The sequence below is a fragment of the Peromyscus leucopus genome, chromosome 20, assembly GCF_004664715.2.
Source record: "Peromyscus leucopus breed LL Stock chromosome 20, UCI_PerLeu_2.1, whole genome shotgun sequence".
Taxonomy (NCBI): Eukaryota; Metazoa; Chordata; class Mammalia; order Rodentia; family Cricetidae; genus Peromyscus; species Peromyscus leucopus.
In genome coordinates this window covers 30,591,557-30,609,445 of record NC_051080.1, presented here as the reverse complement: position 1 = coordinate 30,609,445, position 17,889 = coordinate 30,591,557, and the positions used below count along the sequence as shown (strand labels likewise).

General features: G+C 49.8%; 1 protein-coding gene across 3 annotated transcripts in view; it reads left to right on the top strand.

Moving 5' to 3' along the window:
* The first annotated feature begins 13,689 nt into the window (after positions 1-13,689).
* Ptk2 (protein tyrosine kinase 2) overlaps positions 13,690-17,889 on the top strand; it is a 221,195-nt gene continuing 216,995 nt past the window's right edge. The window contains exons 1-2 of one of the 3 annotated variants that reach the window (XM_028886014.2): positions 13,690-13,830; positions 15,119-15,201. The gene's annotated coding sequence lies outside the window, so the exon portion shown is untranslated. Of the gene's footprint in view, positions 13,831-14,320; positions 15,202-17,889 lie in introns of those variants that run through there. The other 2 variants (XM_037197525.1, XM_037197524.1) reach the window with 2 other exon arrangements.

The following is a 17,889-nucleotide window of genomic DNA, read 5'->3' as shown; positions in this document are numbered from 1 at the left end:
TAGCCCACAGGCTCGTGTCCCAGCATGAGCTGCCTCCCTCCTTGACTCTTATCAGCCGGGGCTTCAGGGAACATCAGGGCCACCATGCTGGAGGACCACCTAAGACAGCGCACCTCAGAAGGAAGGAGCGAGAGTGCAGACAACGTGATGGGCGTGTCTGGCAATGCCCTCCATCTGCCCAGTGCTACACAGGTGGCACCCTGGCCTGCCTGTGTTCCTGGTATACTCTGTCATCTCCACTCAGGTGCCACCGTCTTGGAAGGGTCCTCTCAGAGCCACAAATGCCACATCTCCCTCCTTAGAGCCACTAATTCCCTTTGTCTCACTTGCCCGAGAGCCTCTGACGACATTTCTGCCTTACAGGTCTTTGTAGGGTAGAAGAGTAATTTAGGTCTGTAACCCATGCACCCTTTACATGAGCCTTTTGTAGCAAAAGGAATGTTGATGGAATGGTTTGCTGTAGAATCCCGCCTTCAGGCATAACAGCCATTACCAGCTTAGAAAAGCCGTGGTTGCTTTAAACCAGTTGGAATCTATTGCTGGTCCCTTATAGAAGGGAGTGGGAGGGTCCTTAGACCCTCACCTGAAAGTCTAGCCACTCTCCACCTCTTGGGCCCCTCTCCCAGCTCTACACAATCCTGCTCCGGCCACACTGTGCCCTCAGGAGATGAAAAGTTGCTGAAGGAGGGACACTCCATCTGTGTAGCTCTGGGGAAGTAGTCACTTACGCTAGGGTGAATATTTCAGTGATGCAGCTGTTTGGGCGTTGAATATGCTCCTGTAAGTAAGCTCAAAAAACCCATTGGCTCATCAGGGATGTATCCAGACACACTGGGACCTAGATCAGAGTGGGGGTATCTGTGATGCCAGGTACAGCTGCAGAGAACCACTGCTTGCCCCAGCCTAAACGCAATAAGGTATTAGTTCCACTCTCTGTCAAGGCCAGGATAGGGGAGAGTAAGAACAAGGCTAGAGCCTGGCGCATGGAGCAAGGTTAGATACAGCCCAAGGACCCTGGAGGTAGGAAGACTGGGGTGGTGGGGAGATGGGAGGTGGTCGTCAGGGACCCATGTAGAGCTGAGGGTCTGAAGTTCTAGCATGTGCAGTCAGACAGACTGGAAGATAAAAGCATGAACAATTTCAAGAAAGGGCCTGGGGAACTTGCAGTCACTGTCATGATTCCCATTTCTGCTTCTAAGCCCAAGGCCTTCTTGGGATGCCCAGGTCACATGCCTCAGAAGTCAAACCCATCAGTTTTCCCCCGATGCAGACTGACCAGCTGATGTCCACTTCCTGAAGCTCTGCCCTGCCTGTCCCCCAGAGTGGCAGTTATAGCCAGGCTCAGCCACTCTCCATCCAGTCTGCACATTCCACTGGCTGGCACGTCCTTAGGTCATTCTGGCCCCAGGAGGATAACCAGGAAGCTGAGGTCTCCCATAGAAATACTTTGCTGGCCCCACCATGTTCCCATTTCTCAGTGGCGCCCTTCACACTTAAAGTAATCACTGTGGCCATGAAGATGACCTGCCTCCCCTGACAGCTGCTGCCCCAGCCAGCTGATCCTCTACCCAGACTGAGACTAAGGTTCAAGGCTCAGGGCCAAAAGCTGGACCACACCCCAGAGCCGTGGCCCTGCAAAGCTGTGCTGGCTGACCTCCATGGTCCGTTCCTTCCCCCAAGGCCACAGCCCAGCTTCCTTCCTGCCTGGGCTCTCCTGCTATTCTTTCCTTTGCTGTATGTACCCACTCTCTAAACGGACTTTTCATTATTGCAGAGACGAATGAGCTTGTTTGGAATACTGAAGTCACGGGCGCGCACGCGCGCGCGCGCGCGCGCGCGCGCACTGACAGTCTGTAGCCCATGGTCCCAGGAGGCTCGATGCCTTCCCTGCCTCTCTTTTATTTGTAACCACCTGTTCTCTCTTCCCCTCTTTGGTCTGTTTCCTTGTGTTGATTAAATTTGTCTGCAATGACTTGTATATTTTCATGTCTAGTTAGTAATTTCCGCCTCCAGTGTGCAGAGCAGAGAGGAGCAGAGCAGAGAGGAGCCGCCCCCACCCTCCTGAAGGCCTCTCTCAGGATGCTTCTGTCTCCCACTCACGGTCACCCCGATCCACACCTACGGGAGGGTTAGCTGAACCCGGGCTCTGACAGCACAGCCTTCTTATCTGCTTCCTCTCAGCCATTGCCTTGTCTTAAAATAGGAATCTGAGACTGATGTGTTTCACAGGGCTGCCATGCTTCTTGGACTGAAGTCACAGCAGCATGCACAGGCAGGAGCTATGGATGCTGCAGCTGTGGTTAGGAGTTGGGCTCTGGCCTCAGTGTCCTGGTCTGTAAAATGGGAGTCAGAGACATAATTATCTCACAGCGCTGTTGGGAGGTTCGGACCACATCCTTCACCAGTGCCAGCTGGGTCATGGGACTGCGAATCCTCCATCCCATCCTCATCACAAGGGCCTTCCCTAGGCCTGATTCTTGAGACTGACTCCTGGGTTTGGACTCACCTCCACAAAATCCCAGCTAGTCTGCACCCCTGGCTGGAACTTTGCTTGTCCTCAAAGCCCATCCTGCTCTCAGTCCTCCCGCTAGAGGCTAGTGATTGGTTATTGATCATCCGCTGCTGGCTTTGCCATTTGTGTGGGCCCAAGGCTTTGTCCTTGTCATCAGAGAGCTACTGGAGGGGACTACTGAACGACTGTCACAGACTAAATGCTGCCTGCCCCTTTCAAATTCGTCATCGATCGATCAGCAAGTGAAGCCGAAGAGAGTGGAATAAGGCGTGCTTGAGGTGCAGAGAGCTCAGCTGGATCTTGCACAGGAAGCCAGACAGCCACGCCTTGTGGGTGCTGGCCGTGGCCCAGCACTTTTCCTGTCCCTAAGGCATAGGTGGCATTTCCACCCTCTGAGTCACCTGGGTTTTCTCCAAGTGGAGGTGGCAATTACACCCGCGTCGTGAACCCAGAGTTCGTGGCTAGCGGAGGCGGCTCTGGGCAGCCAGTTTAGAAACAGACCTGGATGAATGTGTCCACAGAGACCATTTATAGAGTGCTCACAGAGCGCTGGCCGTTCTCTTGGGCATAGTGGGTGGGCCCCAGACCACGGCCAGGTATTTCTGTTGGAATAATGACCATGAACATCTATGTGCTCTTCCCCCCAGCCAAGCAAACATTTCAAGTGCTTCCTGCCAGACAGTGTTCCTGTGAACAGAAACACCAGGAATAGAGACTCACTCTTACACACACACACACACACACACACACACACACACACACACACACACACACACTGTTGTTTATGTCTAGCTCTGTAGCCTAGGCTGGCCTGCCTGGAACTTGCAATGATCTTCCTGCCTTAGCCTGTCAAGTGCTGGGGTTACAGGTAAGAGTCACACCTGGCTTTTTATTTTAAAAAGTTTACTTGTCCAGGCCATGGTGGTGCACACCTTTAAACCTAGCACTCAGGAGAGAGGCAGGTGGATCTCTGTGAGTTCAAGGCCAGCCTGGTCTACAAAGTGAGTTCCAGGACTGCCAGGACTATACAGAGAAACCTTGTCTTGAAAAACAAACAAACAAAAAAGCCCAACAACAAAAGTGTCCTTGTATGTGTGCATATTTGTGTGTGGTGTATGCCCCTGTGTGCTGCTGGGCACACAGAAGCCAGAGGAGGATGTCAGGCATCCTGCTCAATCAAGTTCCATCTTAGTTCCCTGAGACAGGGTCTTATGCTGACTTGAAGCTCACTGCTGCCCAGGCTGGCTCTCTAGTAAGCTCCAGGCATTCTGTCTCGGTCCCTGGCTTTGGGGTTACAGTTGCGTACAGCTGTGGGTGCTGGGGATTCAAATTCAGGTTCTCAGGTTTGTGAGGGAAGTACCCTCCTTACCCACCGAGCCACTAGAGTCCCTGTAGGTTTTTTTTTTTTTGAGACAGAATCCCTTAGTGTTTGTAGTCTACATTGGTCTCAAATTCTTGGTAATCCTCCTGCCTCAGCTTCCCTAGTTCTAGAACTAGGCATCACAGCCATCTCCCATACACATGTTATTTATCTCCCTTAAAACTTTGCAGTCATCTCTGTTGAGGAACCCAATTTTAGAGAGCCCAGGGTCACCATTGTCACTCACTGAGTACCTGTAATGCCAGCCCTTGAGAGCCTGAGAGGCTAAGGCAGGAGGATGGCCAAGAGTCTGAAGTTAAGCCGGGCGGGCGGTGGTGGCACACGCCTTTAATCCCAGCACTGGGGAGGCAGAGCCAGGCGGATCTCTGTGAGTTCGAGGCCAGCCTGGGCTACCAAGTGAGTCCCAGGAAAGGCGCAAAGCTACACAGAGAAACCCTGTCTCGAAACCCCCCCCCCCAAAAAAAAAAGTCTGAAGTTAACCTGTGCGACAGAGCGAGTTCCAGGCAAGCCTCGGCTACACACTGAGGCCCTGTCTCAGAAAATAGATGATTTTCAGAGAGCAGGGGCAGGAAACAAAGCTCTAGTAAAGTGCTTGCCTAGCATAGGCAAAGGTCCTGGGCTCCATACGACAAGAAAAAGTCCACTGTCGTCCCACAAAATGAACTTCATTCTGTGTGCCTATCAATTGCTTGCCTGCTTCCTGTGCCTGGGGCCTTAGTCATTGTGGCTATAAGGTCTGCCTGTTAGACAGCTGGCCCGTGAGTCCATATTCTCTCATCGTCACTTTCCACTTAGAAGGCATTATTATCCAATTTTACAGATGAGAAAAAAACCAAAGCACAGAGAGGGTAAGAGACCACCAAGGGTCAACTCTACTGCCCTCTGCCACAGGGCCTTTCCTGGGGCATAACATGTGCCTTCTTTGTCCTAACCTGAAAGACCCCCGGAAGCCGGCAGTTAAGCATCTGGCATTCAGTCTCTTCACGTTACAATCAGCCTCCATGTCTGCGTCTGCTCCCCCTTCTCCAAATGTCGTCGACTCTTTTGTGTTCACCCCTTGCTGTTCATCTTCTGCTTTGTGCCGTCTCTAATTTTGAGCGTGAGGAAGCCCTTTGCTGAGACTTTATCTGGACCAGGCCAGTCGTGGTTTATAACCCCCGCCAGATCATTAATGCAAAGACAGTCGGGTCACGTGGCTCTACAACAGCTGTGGGAGGCACTCTCAGGCTACGGGGAAATTACAGGGGTGAGGTCTGCTCCACCCTGGAAGACAGCGCCACAGATGGCAGCTCCAAAGCCTCTGACATCCTTGTCAACTGTGTTGGCAGCCAGATGGGGACACTGAGGCTAAGCAAGGACCTTCCCTTGAGTCAGCAAGCCAGCCCAGTTACAGAAGATCCGGGCAGGATCTATGAGAAAGGGAATCATCATCAGCTGGATGCTGTGACCATGCGGCTCACTTGGCTGGACCTGGAGTCATGAGGAACTATGCTTGGCTTGGGTCCCTCTGGCCTGGACCTGTGCTTTTAGGGCTGGGCAGGAGCCAGTGTGACTGCCAGTGCCCACTCACCTGCATCCAAGGCCCTTGGGAATCTAGGCCAGTTGCTGTGATGGCATTCCCCTGTTCCAGCTCTCTAGCTCCTCTCCTCCAGCTCAGTCCCATGAAAAGCAGGCATACTCTGAAGATGGCATCAAGCTGTTTGTTTGTTTGTTTGTTTTCGAGACAGGGTTTCTCTGTGTAGCTCTGGAGCCTGTCCTGGAACTCACTCTGTAGACCTGGTTGGATTTGAACTCAGGTCTACCAGAGCCTGGAAGCAAGAATTGTGACCCATTGTGACTGCATGCCCATCATGCAGTGCAGTGGACTCGATAGATCACACCTAAGAGCAGCATGTAGCCAATGAATTGGGAACAATGAGCTTAAATATTTATTTGCTTATTTTGTTTTTTTTTTGAGACAGGGTTTCTCTGTGTAGCCTGGTTGTCCTGGAACTCACTCTATAGACCAGGCTGGCCTCGAACTCACAGAGATCCGCCTGCCTCTGCCTCCCCAGTGCTGGGATTAAAGGCATGCGCCACCACTGCCTGGCTTAAATATTCTTTTTCTTTTCTAAATACTTAGTTTTAATTTTTATTTCATTATAGGTAAAGGGAAAACTGCAGAAAGGTCTGGGAAGGTAAGAAGGAGGGAGAGAAGAGGGACAGATGGTAGGCAAGTGGATGCGAGAGGACCAGGGCAAGCTGTAGCAGAAGCTGAGTCTGGAAGGCTCTGGGTCCTGCTAAATGTAGGAGATCTAGAAGAGGAATCTGAGGGTGGATACATAGATGTGGTGGTTTGAATGAGAAATCTCCCCCACACTTGCTCCCCAGTTGGTGGCTGTTTGCGGGGGCTGTGGGATCTTTGGGAGGTAGAGCCTCATTGGAGGGAAGAGTCACTGGATTGGGCTTTGAGTATTTATAGCCTCACCCTACTTTCTGTGTTCCCCCTCCCCTGGTTCCGGCTCCAGTGTGAGAATGGAAGCTCTCAGCTTCCTGACCCTGTTGTCATGCCTCCCACTTGCCGACATGCTCTCCAGTCGTGATGGACCCTTACCCCTCTGGAACCATAAGCCCAAATAAAGAGTCTTCTATAGGTTGCCTTGGTCATGGTGTTTTCTCACAGCAACAGAGAGGTAGCTGATACAACAAGGATGTCTCTGTGACCGCCCTCTGCCCTACCCTATGCTGAGGCTACAAGGGCCTGCACAGAACTCACTCCACCACACCGAACAGTCTCCCAAGTCTCCCCAAGTCGAGCAGTCACGTGACCTTAACCTGCCAATTGGATGCACCCCAGACTGCTGCAAGGGTACACTTCTGGGATGATGGCTGGGTCCTTTTCTCACATTGTTCTCCCTGCTCCCCGAAAGTCCCCATCCTCCTGTCCTACTTCCCGAGCTTCCTTTTGACTCACTAAACTGCTCCATGTTTCTGCAGCGAGAGCCTCTGGGGAGGGGGGCTCCTTAACTCTAGTCTCATTTTGCCTTCGGACTTGTGATTTGTTGGCTCCAAGAATCATTTCCTAGCCTACCTTGAAGCTTTGAGGGCCTGGTGATTAAGTTCCTGCCAAAGGGATGCATTCAGAAGAATCAGGTGAGGCTTCCAAGAGAATGTACCACTTAATCCTTTCTCCTTCCTTCCTCTTCTCGGAAATGTGGGAGTAATAGCCGGAACTTTACCACCATGAGCTGGTCTTGAGAATGGAGGTCATGTACAGCAGAAGATACATGGGGGACATTTGGAGCTCTGTTCTCTTCTTTCTAGTCTGGACTTCGTTTACAGGACAGAGAGCAGAGCCCTGAGTTTACCCTCTTGCCAAAAATAAATACTATAGAGACACTCTGCAGTAAAGCTCCTTTGGCTTACTATGTGCAGGTTGGTTTCTGGTGCCAGGCCTCACTATCTCCCTTTCTACTGCTCTCTCACCACAGACTCATGCCACATGGGTAGGGACACGTGTTTTGTCTGCTTTTTTTCATGATCCAGTCAAGTCCGCATGCCACCCCGTGCCTCTGCTGCTCCCTCAGCCGGGGATGCCCTTCCCAACATTGTCTCTTTGGGTGGCTCCATGTCATAATTACCTGTCTCCTTGTCTGTTCTCCACCAGACAGGTCCAACCCCATATTTAGCATCTGCTCCAGGTGTGTGTGCTCAGGGCTCGGTGCATGGGGTTTGAGTGGGGACACAGATTGGATGTTGCTGACTCAGGAGGCGGGGGTGACTTCACACTCTGCAACCAGATCCACCAGTCTCTTCCCACCACCTGCTGCCCACCTGGCTCTTTTCACACGCAGGGGAGAGGACCGTGTGTTACCAGAGCAACTTCCCGCCCCTTACACATGCCAACACAAGCCTGATTTTGAATGGACGGCAGCGGACTTGGAGGTGTTCTGGATGTTAACATGATTACCTCAAAAAAATAAGTAAGATAAGTAGCTGATTATTCCCCAAGCATGCAACCCTTCCCTACAAGTCCATACAGATACAAAGGGCTGGATAAGTGAACACATTGGGGAGAAGCACGAAGCTGGCCATGTGAGGTGCATTTCCATCACTGCCTGCTCTAAGCTTAGGTGTGGCCACACCAGTGACTTCCTCCCAAAGCACAAGGTTTGGGCACTGGGGAGAATGACAGACCTAACCAACCTCCAGGCAGCTACAGTTGATAACAGCAGGCACATGTCATGTTAGCAGCATGCCCTCAGCACGCGGTGACAATGATAGTTTCTTTGGGGTCTTCTTCCCAATGGCCTGTAAGGCCTGTCTTTTTATAGGCAGAACATTAGACAAATGCTATTAGTGAGCTGCCATAGAAAATGCCCGACAAGACTCCTCAACACTCCACAAGAAAGCAAAGACACACCAGGCATCAGAGATAGAAGGATGCAACCACACCTTTAATCCCAGCACTCAAGATGCAGAGGCAGGTGGATCTTTGTGAGTTCGAGGCCAGCCTGGTCTACAAAGTGAGTTCCAGGACAGCCAGGCTTCTGTTACACAGAGAAACCCTGCCTCAAAAAAACAAATCAAACCAAACCAACGATGCAGCCAGGCAGGCTCTGGAGGCGCTGTGGATGGGCACTTGCCAAGCTGGGTGCTGTTCTTGGAGACACCCCAGCTCTTCTGTCTCTTGTCTATGAGATCCAGACACATGTCTACATAACATCAGCTATGTAGAAAGGAGCCACAGAAACTTCCTAGAACTGTAATATCAGCATTCAGGAGGGTGAGGCAGGAGGATTGTCAGAAGTTCAGCATCCTGTCTCAAAGAAAACTCCATTTTTATTTATATTTAATGTAAGATTTTGATACTTATAAATTATAGTTTTACTTAGCTTTTCACTAAATATAAGTTTGTAAGATATACAAATCCTTATTTTATAAACAGAGAAAAATGTATTTTTTCTTTTTGAGACAGGGTCTCACTTTGTAGACCAGGCCAGCCTCGAACTCGCAAACATCCACCTGCCTGTGCCTTCTGAGTGCTGGGATTAAAGGTGTGTGTCACCATACCTGGCCAGAAAATACTCTCTTATTCACATTGCCTTTAGTATACCCTTCTTTGGTGGAAACCTGTTATGATGTGTACATATTGAACAGACTCACACCTTGATTTTTAATGTGTGTATGTGTGTGTGTGTGTGTGCATGTATATGCAAATACATATGGAGGTCAGAGGTCAACCTCTGGTGTCATTCATGAAGCACTGACCGTCTTGTGTTTTGAAACAGGGTGTCTCGTGTCCTGGCTCTTGTCAAGTGAGCTAGAATAGCCGGCTGGCTCCAGGAATGCCCCTTCTGCCCCAGTGCTGCCATTAAAAGTAGGTACCACCGGCCGGGCGGTGGTGGCGCATGCCTTTAATCCCAGCACTCGGGAGGCATAGGCAGGCAGATCTTTGTGAGTTCAAGGCCAGCTGGTCTATAGAGTGAGATCCAGGAAAGGCACAAAGCTACACAGAGAAACTCTCATAAAACTAAAAAAAAAAAAAAAAAAAAAAAAAAAAAAGTAGGTACCATCACCTTGCTCAGCTTTACATGGATAACACAGGATCAAACACAGCCGCTGAGCTTGTCCGACTAACACTTTACTGACTGAGCCGTCTTCCCAGTCAGAACCCTTGTTTTCTGGTCTTTGGGACGTGGTGCTGCTCACGGGGGACCCGTGGAGCACAGTGGGGCCCGAAGGTGGTGTCAGTCCACCGAGAAGCAAGGATGGGAACCAAGAACTTTTGCAAACTGCCGAAGCAACATCCCAAAGCTTCCAGCTCCAATTCCTGGGTTTGCAGCCTTCCTCTCTACTCTCCTCCTTTTACAGATGAGAAAATGAGCAGAGAGGGTGAGCCGGCCAGTGCAGGGCCAGTGGGTTATCACGTGAGGAAGGTGGGGCTGCAAGCCAGGTCTGCTGGGCCACGCCCTCCCTGAAGCTTGGAGCTCTCTTTCCCCTAGTTTATCAATAATAAGGGCCAGCCTCCCCTGAGTCAGGTCATTACTAGACCCAACTGTGATCCGGCACCTGTTTTTCACTGTCTCTTATTGCAGCTTCTTTGGGCAAAACTGTAGGCTGTTCAGTGCTGTGATGGACTCCGTGTCGGTGTCCTTAGTCCTATCAGCTTCCGGCCCTCCTCAACGTACATCTAGTTTTAAATGTCTGTGTCTGCTTCCTCACTGTGAGAGAGCTCTCCCAGGAGGGAGCTCTGGGCAGTCGAGGGTGGGGAGGGGTGGGCATTTCCAGGGGGAACTGCTCGGGGGGCCTGTGCAGCTGCTCGGTCTGAATACAGGAAGCCCTTCCTGAGAGCTTCCCACGCCAGGGCAGTGCTGGCCCATCTGGCGCAGTGCAGGAAGAGAGAAGCCAAGTTGTGCTGTTTTGTTTTCTTGCAGGGGGTTTGAGCGCAGCAGACCGCTCTAGGGGCGAGCGTGGGGGGTGGGCTGAGAGAAGCTGATTACCCAGGCAGAGAGAGGAAAGCAGGCACCGGGACTGTGCAGCTGGAAGGAAGCAAGCTTGAATTTCAGCCTTGCTACCTGACTCACTCTTTTTATCTGGAGACACAGTTTTCACACCTGTGAAATGGACCTGTTGGTAATAGGTGGTCCCTGGCAGGGTTGAGGCTGTGATAGCATGTACTGGGACAGCCTTCCTGAGACTACCCTGGTGGTGCTTTGACCGTCCATCTATCCTCATTGGGACTAGTCAGCCACACTGTGATGCCGTGGCATCACAACGACACACCGAAACTCTCTGCTGTTTCATAATAGCTCCTTTCTTCCCCATAGCAACACAATTTTTTTGTAGATCCTGTATAAGTTCCAGTTTAAAAAGGCAGACATTCTGTCACGTGCCCAGAGCCCAACAGTTGGTGAATGCTGAACTTGAGGTCGGGTCAAAAACTGACAGTCACCTGATTCTTCCACCTGAGCTCGTAGGCACTCAAAGTATGTCAAGAAGATAAGGGCGTACAACCCATTGTTGCCTTGGTTGGGAGTTTTTATCTGAGTGTTTCCTTGTCTCATTGTATCACTCACATTACCCAATTTAATTTGTTAAAAAGAATAATCAAAGCTGCCCTTCATGTACATGAATTTTAGATGTCATCAAAAGGAAGAGGAACGCTTCAGCTAGCTATTGCTATGTAATGAACTACCTCAGAGTCTGGAGGCTTAAAATAATTTGTATTTTATTTGCTTATTGTGGTGCTTTGAATGAAAATGGCCTCCAAAGGTTCATATATTTGAATGCTTAGTCCTTAGTTGGTTGAATTGTTTAGGAAGGATTAGGAGGTGTGGCCTTGTTTAAGGTGTGTCATTGGGGGCAGTCTTTTGAGTTTTCAAAAGCCAGCACCATTCCCAGTTAGCTGTCTCTCTTCCTCACACTCGTGGATCAAGAGGTAAGCTCTCAGGTACTGTTCCAGCACCATGCTTGGACTTTAACCTTCTCCATGTTTCTTGGCATGAAGGTCATGGACTTTAACCCTCTGGAACTAAGAGCCCCATTGCCATCTTTTATAAGTTGCCTTGGTCACAGTGTTTTGACAAAGCAACTAAGACAATTTGGAGGTTTGGACCGGTTTCTGATGGATATTTCTTCACTGGTCTCTCATAGCCCCATGTAGCTGCTATTGGCTGACTATCTGGCTGGGGTTGGGTCGCTCACGCCTCACTCACAATCCTGGTGACTGGCAGCTTGTTGTCAGGGTCCCACATGGCTTGTTCAGGAGGCTCCTTTGGCAGGGTTAAGAAAGCTGAGTGGCCTGTGATCTGTACCATGTCACCCATGATGCATCCTATTGGTCAAAGCAAATTGTGAGACCTGTTCAGACTCAAGGTGTGAAAACCAGATTCTGTCTCTTGTTGGGAGGCCTGTCAAAGACTTGGTGGCCCTTTTTAGTCTCTCACAGAGTGCTACCTGTCCTCACAGACATTCCTTTTGTGTCATCATGCTCTTCCAGTCTCCCCTACTCCTCTGATAATAATCTTCCATTTCACATCATGCGAAGTTTCATTCATTCACTCAACAGATCTTTATTATGTGGCAGGGGCAGCCGAGTGGACAAAACAAAGGTCCCTGCTCCATAAATCTAGTAGTTCAGAGTAGAGACAATCAAGAAACAGACAAGAGCAGTGCTGAGCTGGTGTGAACAATAGGAGCTTTGGAGACAACAGAGTAAGCGGGTGGGGAGCATGGACGGGAGGACGGCAGGGCAACGGGTGGCGTTACAAAGTGGTCAGCTGACTTTAGGGAAGTGACAGCTAAGATAGGGGTCAACAAGAAGTACAAGGGCCCTGAGCTGATGCAGAGACCCAATCCCTTATGTTAAGTGCAGATAAACACCATAGGCCAGGTATAGGGACACAGCCAGTAATTCCAGCACCAGGGAGACGGAAGTAGAAAGATCTGGTGTTCAAAGTCATCCTCAGCTACATATAAGTTTTAGTTCAGCCTGGGCTACATGAGACCACGTCTCAAAAAATCCCCAAACATTGGGGCTAGAGAGAGAGATAGCTCAGTGGTTAAGAGTATTCGTTGCTTTTGCAGAGGACCTGGGTTCTGTCCCTAGCACCAACATGGTGGCATGTAACTATCCCTAACTTCAGAAGAGTGGTCCAATACCCTTTTCTGACCTCTATGTGCACCAGGCATGCGTGTGATATACATATATATATTCAGGCAAAACACTTATACACATACAATACAAAAGAATAAACCTGGAAAAAAAAATCCTGATCACCACCACTACTATCCCAAATCCAAGCTTAATACTCATCATTAAAAAAACAATAAAAAAGGACTGAAATATGGCAAAATCCCGACAACCAAAAGCGTTTTATTATACCCGATTCTGTTACGAGTAAATTACAATTCCCAGGAATGTAAGGGTTGGTGATTCCGTGTTCACCTTTCACTGCCTGTCCCGCTTGTGGTGAAGATCAAAATGACACCATTAAAAATGAAAGTTCCCCTGCTTCTGGTTTCATTTCCTACCGCAAGGATGCCAGTGATTTTTTTTTTTTCAGCGAACACAAATCAGTCACCACTTCCTGCTTAAGACTCTCCATAGTGTCCCTGCGCATAAACACAAACTCAAGGCAACTTAGGCACAGTTCACAAGGCCAGCGCCACCTGCTTGATTCAGGCTAAAGGGTCACCCGGTCTTTCATGTTTCCTGGTAAGCTCCGCGCTGGAACTGGCTCTTATCCCAGCAGACTGGCACGGTGGCTAAGTTTGCGCCCTCTTGTCTACCCAGTGTCCCAGGAAGGCTTTCCTAGTCTTAAGACCTATAGGGGACAGGGGAAGGGGGCTGCAGTGTGAGCCGCCCCAGGCGCTCTCAACAGTCTTTTGGACCGCCTTCCGAGATCCATGAAAATACCCTCGGCGCCTCAGTTTCCCCATCTACAGAAGGCTCATGAACCTTTCTCTCTTGGAGCGGTGAAGGCTGGAGAAGGTCAGGGTGGGTGTGTGAGCGGCCGAGGAGCTCCGGTGACCATGTGGGACCCGGGCCCAGCCCGCAGACCCAGCTGTGGCCACTCCGGGCACCTCGTCATCCCGGAACAGCGCTCTCCGCGGACGTCGCCACGCCCGCACAGCTGGGATAGACTTGACTCGGAGCGGGGCGCGCCGGCCTCCCTTTGCGCAGGCGCGGGCCGGATCGCGCAAGCGCAGAGCTCCGCACTGAGGTGAGGCGCCGCGCGCCGCGAGGTGTGGGCGCGCGCCCCGAGCCACGGCGCACGCGCGGGTCCGCGCCGACTCAGCACGGCCCGAGGGCGCGAGCCCGCCGCCACCGCTACCGCCGCCGGCCGGACCGCCGTGCGCCGGGCGTGCGCGTGGGAGAGAGCGCGGCCGCCTGTGCCGGCGCCGCCCCGCTGCCGTCTGTCCGCCTCAAGCCTCGCGCGCTCCGCGGCGGCCGGTGAGTGCGGGTCGCGGGCCACGGGTAGCGGCAGCGGAGGCGCGGGCTCAGGGGCGATGGGCGGCGCGGGCCGCGGTGCGGGCTTCGGCGGACGCGGCCCCCGCCGCGCCCCGGCCTCGCTCCTCGTCAGGGCAGCCGGGCCCGAGGGCTAAGGAGGCCGCGGGCCGGGGTGCAGGAGGCCGCGGGGTCCGGTACGGCCGGGCGGGCGCGGCGGGGACCCGGGAGGCCCGAAAGCCGAAAAACAAAGGGGGGTGGCAAGCGGAGTGCGGGGCAGCCGCGGGGTGGCCGGCGCGTGGCTTCCAGGGCGACCGTACGATCCCCGGAGTCATTGTGCTGTCCAAGTTCCCTCCGCCCCCACCCAGCCCCGCCGCGGCGCGCTGCCTGTCCCCGCCGGTCCTCGCCGGCTGCTTTTGTGGCACCGCTCTAAGGAGCGAGGGTGTCTTGGGTGCGCGCACTTGTGTCGTTTAATTGTAAGATTTTTTTTTTTTTTTGTAGAAACGCACTGAGGAGAAAGTTGCTTTTTTTTTTTTGAAAGCCATTTCAACAGTGTCTCATTCTTGCAGAGTTAGACTGCAGCTGGGAGTTTGGCAGTGGGACTAAGATAATAGCAATACTGTAGTGATTATGGGGACTGGTTGAAATAGGTTGGAGCTGAAGGCACTGCCAGAGTTTGCCGGTCTGTTTTAAATCTTGACCAGCGCTGGCATTTCTATTTAGAATGGAAGCTCTATCATGGTTGTGATAATAGGCTATTGCTACTTGAAGTGAAATACCAGCGTCTCATTCGTGTGTGTGTGTGTGTCTGTGTGTGTCTGTCTGTCTGTCAGTCTCTCTGTTTATAAATCGAGGAATAAAAGGTCTCTCTTTTGAAAGACTGGTCTCTGAGCAGTGACCTGGGACAGAAGTATGTGGATGCAGACATTAAAAGAAGTCATATAACATTAGCGTGCTGCATATTTTTGTGGAGGTACACTATAGATATCCATCTGTGTAGTATTTCAACGAGAACTTTTTTCTGGGGATGGAACCCACAGCATCTCACGTGGCTAGTGCTGGGCTACTAAGCCACGCCCCCAGTCCAAACAGGAAACTTTAAGGACAAGGACGAGGAGTTCCAGTATCATTATGAGTGTGCATTTGTTTTATATTTGTGGCTATCGTCGGTGGGCCGATCCCTGGCCTTCTCTCTGGACACTTGAATTTATTAAAACGTTACAATAGTACATTTTCCTGGAAAGAATTTTATTCGAGACGTTGTCGTTTAATCCAATTTGTTCGTGATCTACAGGAAAAGGTGGCTTGTGTCTGGGAGGGCCCATAAGTCACAGCTTTCAGTACAGTTCGAATCATGCAAAGATGATACCTGGACAGGTAAGTCCTTTTGACTCAGAATCCGTAGTGTGGGGTAGGAAGTGCTGGGGCCAACTCCCTAGAATATATGGGACCTACTGTTTTTGAGACTCGCAGCCCACCAAACGAGGAAGTGTTGGGGGTGGAGTTCCAGCTGTAGCAGTGAAGAGTGGGAGGAGGCTGAAGCGAGGACATGGGGTATGTGAAGTAGTTTGGAGCTCTGAGCCTGTTGTTGAGAATTACATAATCCATCAGTCCTCAAAACCCTATTCTGGAGCTGGTTAGATAACTCATCTCACTAGGAAGTTGGAGAAATACCCAAAAGACAGTTGTGGGCTGGGGAGTTAGCTCATTAGATGTATGCTAAGTGTGAAAGGCTCCGTGTTTGCTCAGTGGCACTGCGGTCCCCTCCAAAAGACAGTTGTGTTAAAGCTACTTGCTTTAAAGATGATTGACCCTGTGGAGGAAAGGATTTTATATTACACTGTATAATACAGTAAAACTAATTGTGAAAACACTCCTTTCTTGGAATATTAATTTGAGTGAGAAAAGAAGGATCTTTGTTCACAGAAATTTTGGCAGTGAATCCTTTCCCCTTATGGTGTTGTAATTTTGAGAAAATAATTAAAATGGTCTGAGTTACAAAAGATTCGACTCAACATGTTAATATAGTGTGAGTGTGTACATCTTTTTAGTTTGGATTAGACATTTTCAGTTTAGATGAACTTTCAACTAGATCACTTTTTGTTTTAAATTTTAATCACATTAAAAGTTAATTTTTTTATTATTTATGTGTGTGTGATGTGTGTGCAGGTTGGTGTGTGCAAGTGTGGAGGTTAGAGGAACTTTGTGTAGTCACTTCTTGACTTCCACCTTTCTGTGGATTCCAGAGATTGAACTCAGGTTGCCAGGCTTATGTACGGGCAAGTGCCTTTTTCTGTGGAGCCATCTCACCAGCCTACATGAAAGGTTTTGCTATGTTAATATTTGAAGTGATTTTTGTTGTTGTTGGTGATGGTGGGTGGTGGTGGTGGTGGTGGTGGTGGTGGGTGGTGGTAGTTGTAGTCACTACACTTGGAGAAACCGTAGAGAATGTGGCTCACTGGTAGAGAGTGTTCATGAAGCTCTGGGTTTGAGCTCCAGCACTGCAAATGATCAAAATAACCAGACAGTTTTGGTTTCTGTGGATTCTGCTTTAAAGCTTAGAGTCTGCCATTTTGAGTACATATTTTCATTACTATTTCCCCTACTAAGATTCCTTAAATAATCAGCAGTAAATTGCTGTTGGAATCTCTGAGGACTTTTACTGATGCCTTTAGAATTACTTAAAATGTAAGAAACTTAAAAAAGGTGGGCAACGTGTGTGGCTCTGTGTGTGTGTGTGTGTGTGTGTGTGTGTGTGTGTGTGTGTGTGTGTATGTATGTGGTGGTAGTTATACAATCTAGGCTGCTTAAGAGTGGAGCCACTTGCCGGGCAGTGGTGGCGCACACCTTTAATCCCAGCACTCGGGAGGCAGAGACAGGCGGATCTCTGTGAGTTCGAGGCCAACCTGGGCTACCAAGTGAGTTCCAGGAAAGGCGCAAAGCTACACAAGAGAAACCCTGTCTCGAAAAACCAAAAAAAAAGAAAAAGAAAAAGAGTGGAGCCACTTGTCAGGTATTCCTCCCGATGCCCCTAGGTTCCTCCAGGTTCTGAGGCTCACTAAACTACATTGAGAAGGTGTGTTTGACCACTGTCTCTGAACTGCAATAATAGTGGATATTTGATCTTTTTTTGGCTTTGTTTCTTTACATCATTTTGGCAGAGGTTTATTTTATATTATGACTACGGAAAGAAAAGCAGCCTCGTGCACAAGAAATTAAATTTATCCATCCCAGTTTCTGGTACTAATTTCTAGGAATTGCGCCAGATTGTATTCAGAACTCCTTAAAGTGATTGCCAATTATAAATCCTATAATCTATAATATTTTAAAAAATTGTATTTTTATTGGGTTCTAGTATGGAAATACAATGCAGAGAAGTCTGTGTGGTTCAGCTTTCAGTTTAAGTGGACCTTAGCTGCTGCTGTTATGTCTAATCTGCATGCACACTCTTGGAAGTGGGAAATGGAGTTTGTGTGAGTGTGATGCTGGAGCTGGAAGCCTGGGGAGCATCACTAGTGGTGTTGCCCAGAGTTTATGGTCATGAAGATGTTTCCTTACCAGCCTTAAAGTTAATTAAAGTAGTTCTGTGCAGACCTCACTGATGTATATTTCCCCTTGCTAAAAAAATGACTGGAATCATACTTGGAATGTGATCTTATAATAGGGAAGTGATCTTATCACTGGGCCCCCCTGTGTGTGTGGTTGCTCTTATGGAAACCTCAGAGAGGATCTGGACTTTCAATTAGATTGGTGCCCTTCCTTCCCAGACTGAGTGCACCTATGAACCATTGGGCTGCAGGTGCTGTACCATCCTCAGTGTACACAGAAGACCTAGAGGTTGAAATAAGAGTAACTTGCCGAGGTTGCTTGGCCCATATGGGCAGGATTCAGGAGGGGAGGTTTAGATAAATAGGTTTTCTTTCTTTATTTCCTTTTTTAAACTTATTTTATTTTTTATTTTATGTGCATTGGTGTTTCTGCTTGCATGTGTGTCTGTGTGAAGATGTCAACTCCTGGAGTTGCAATTACAGACAGTGGTGAATTGCCATGTAGGTGCTGGGAATT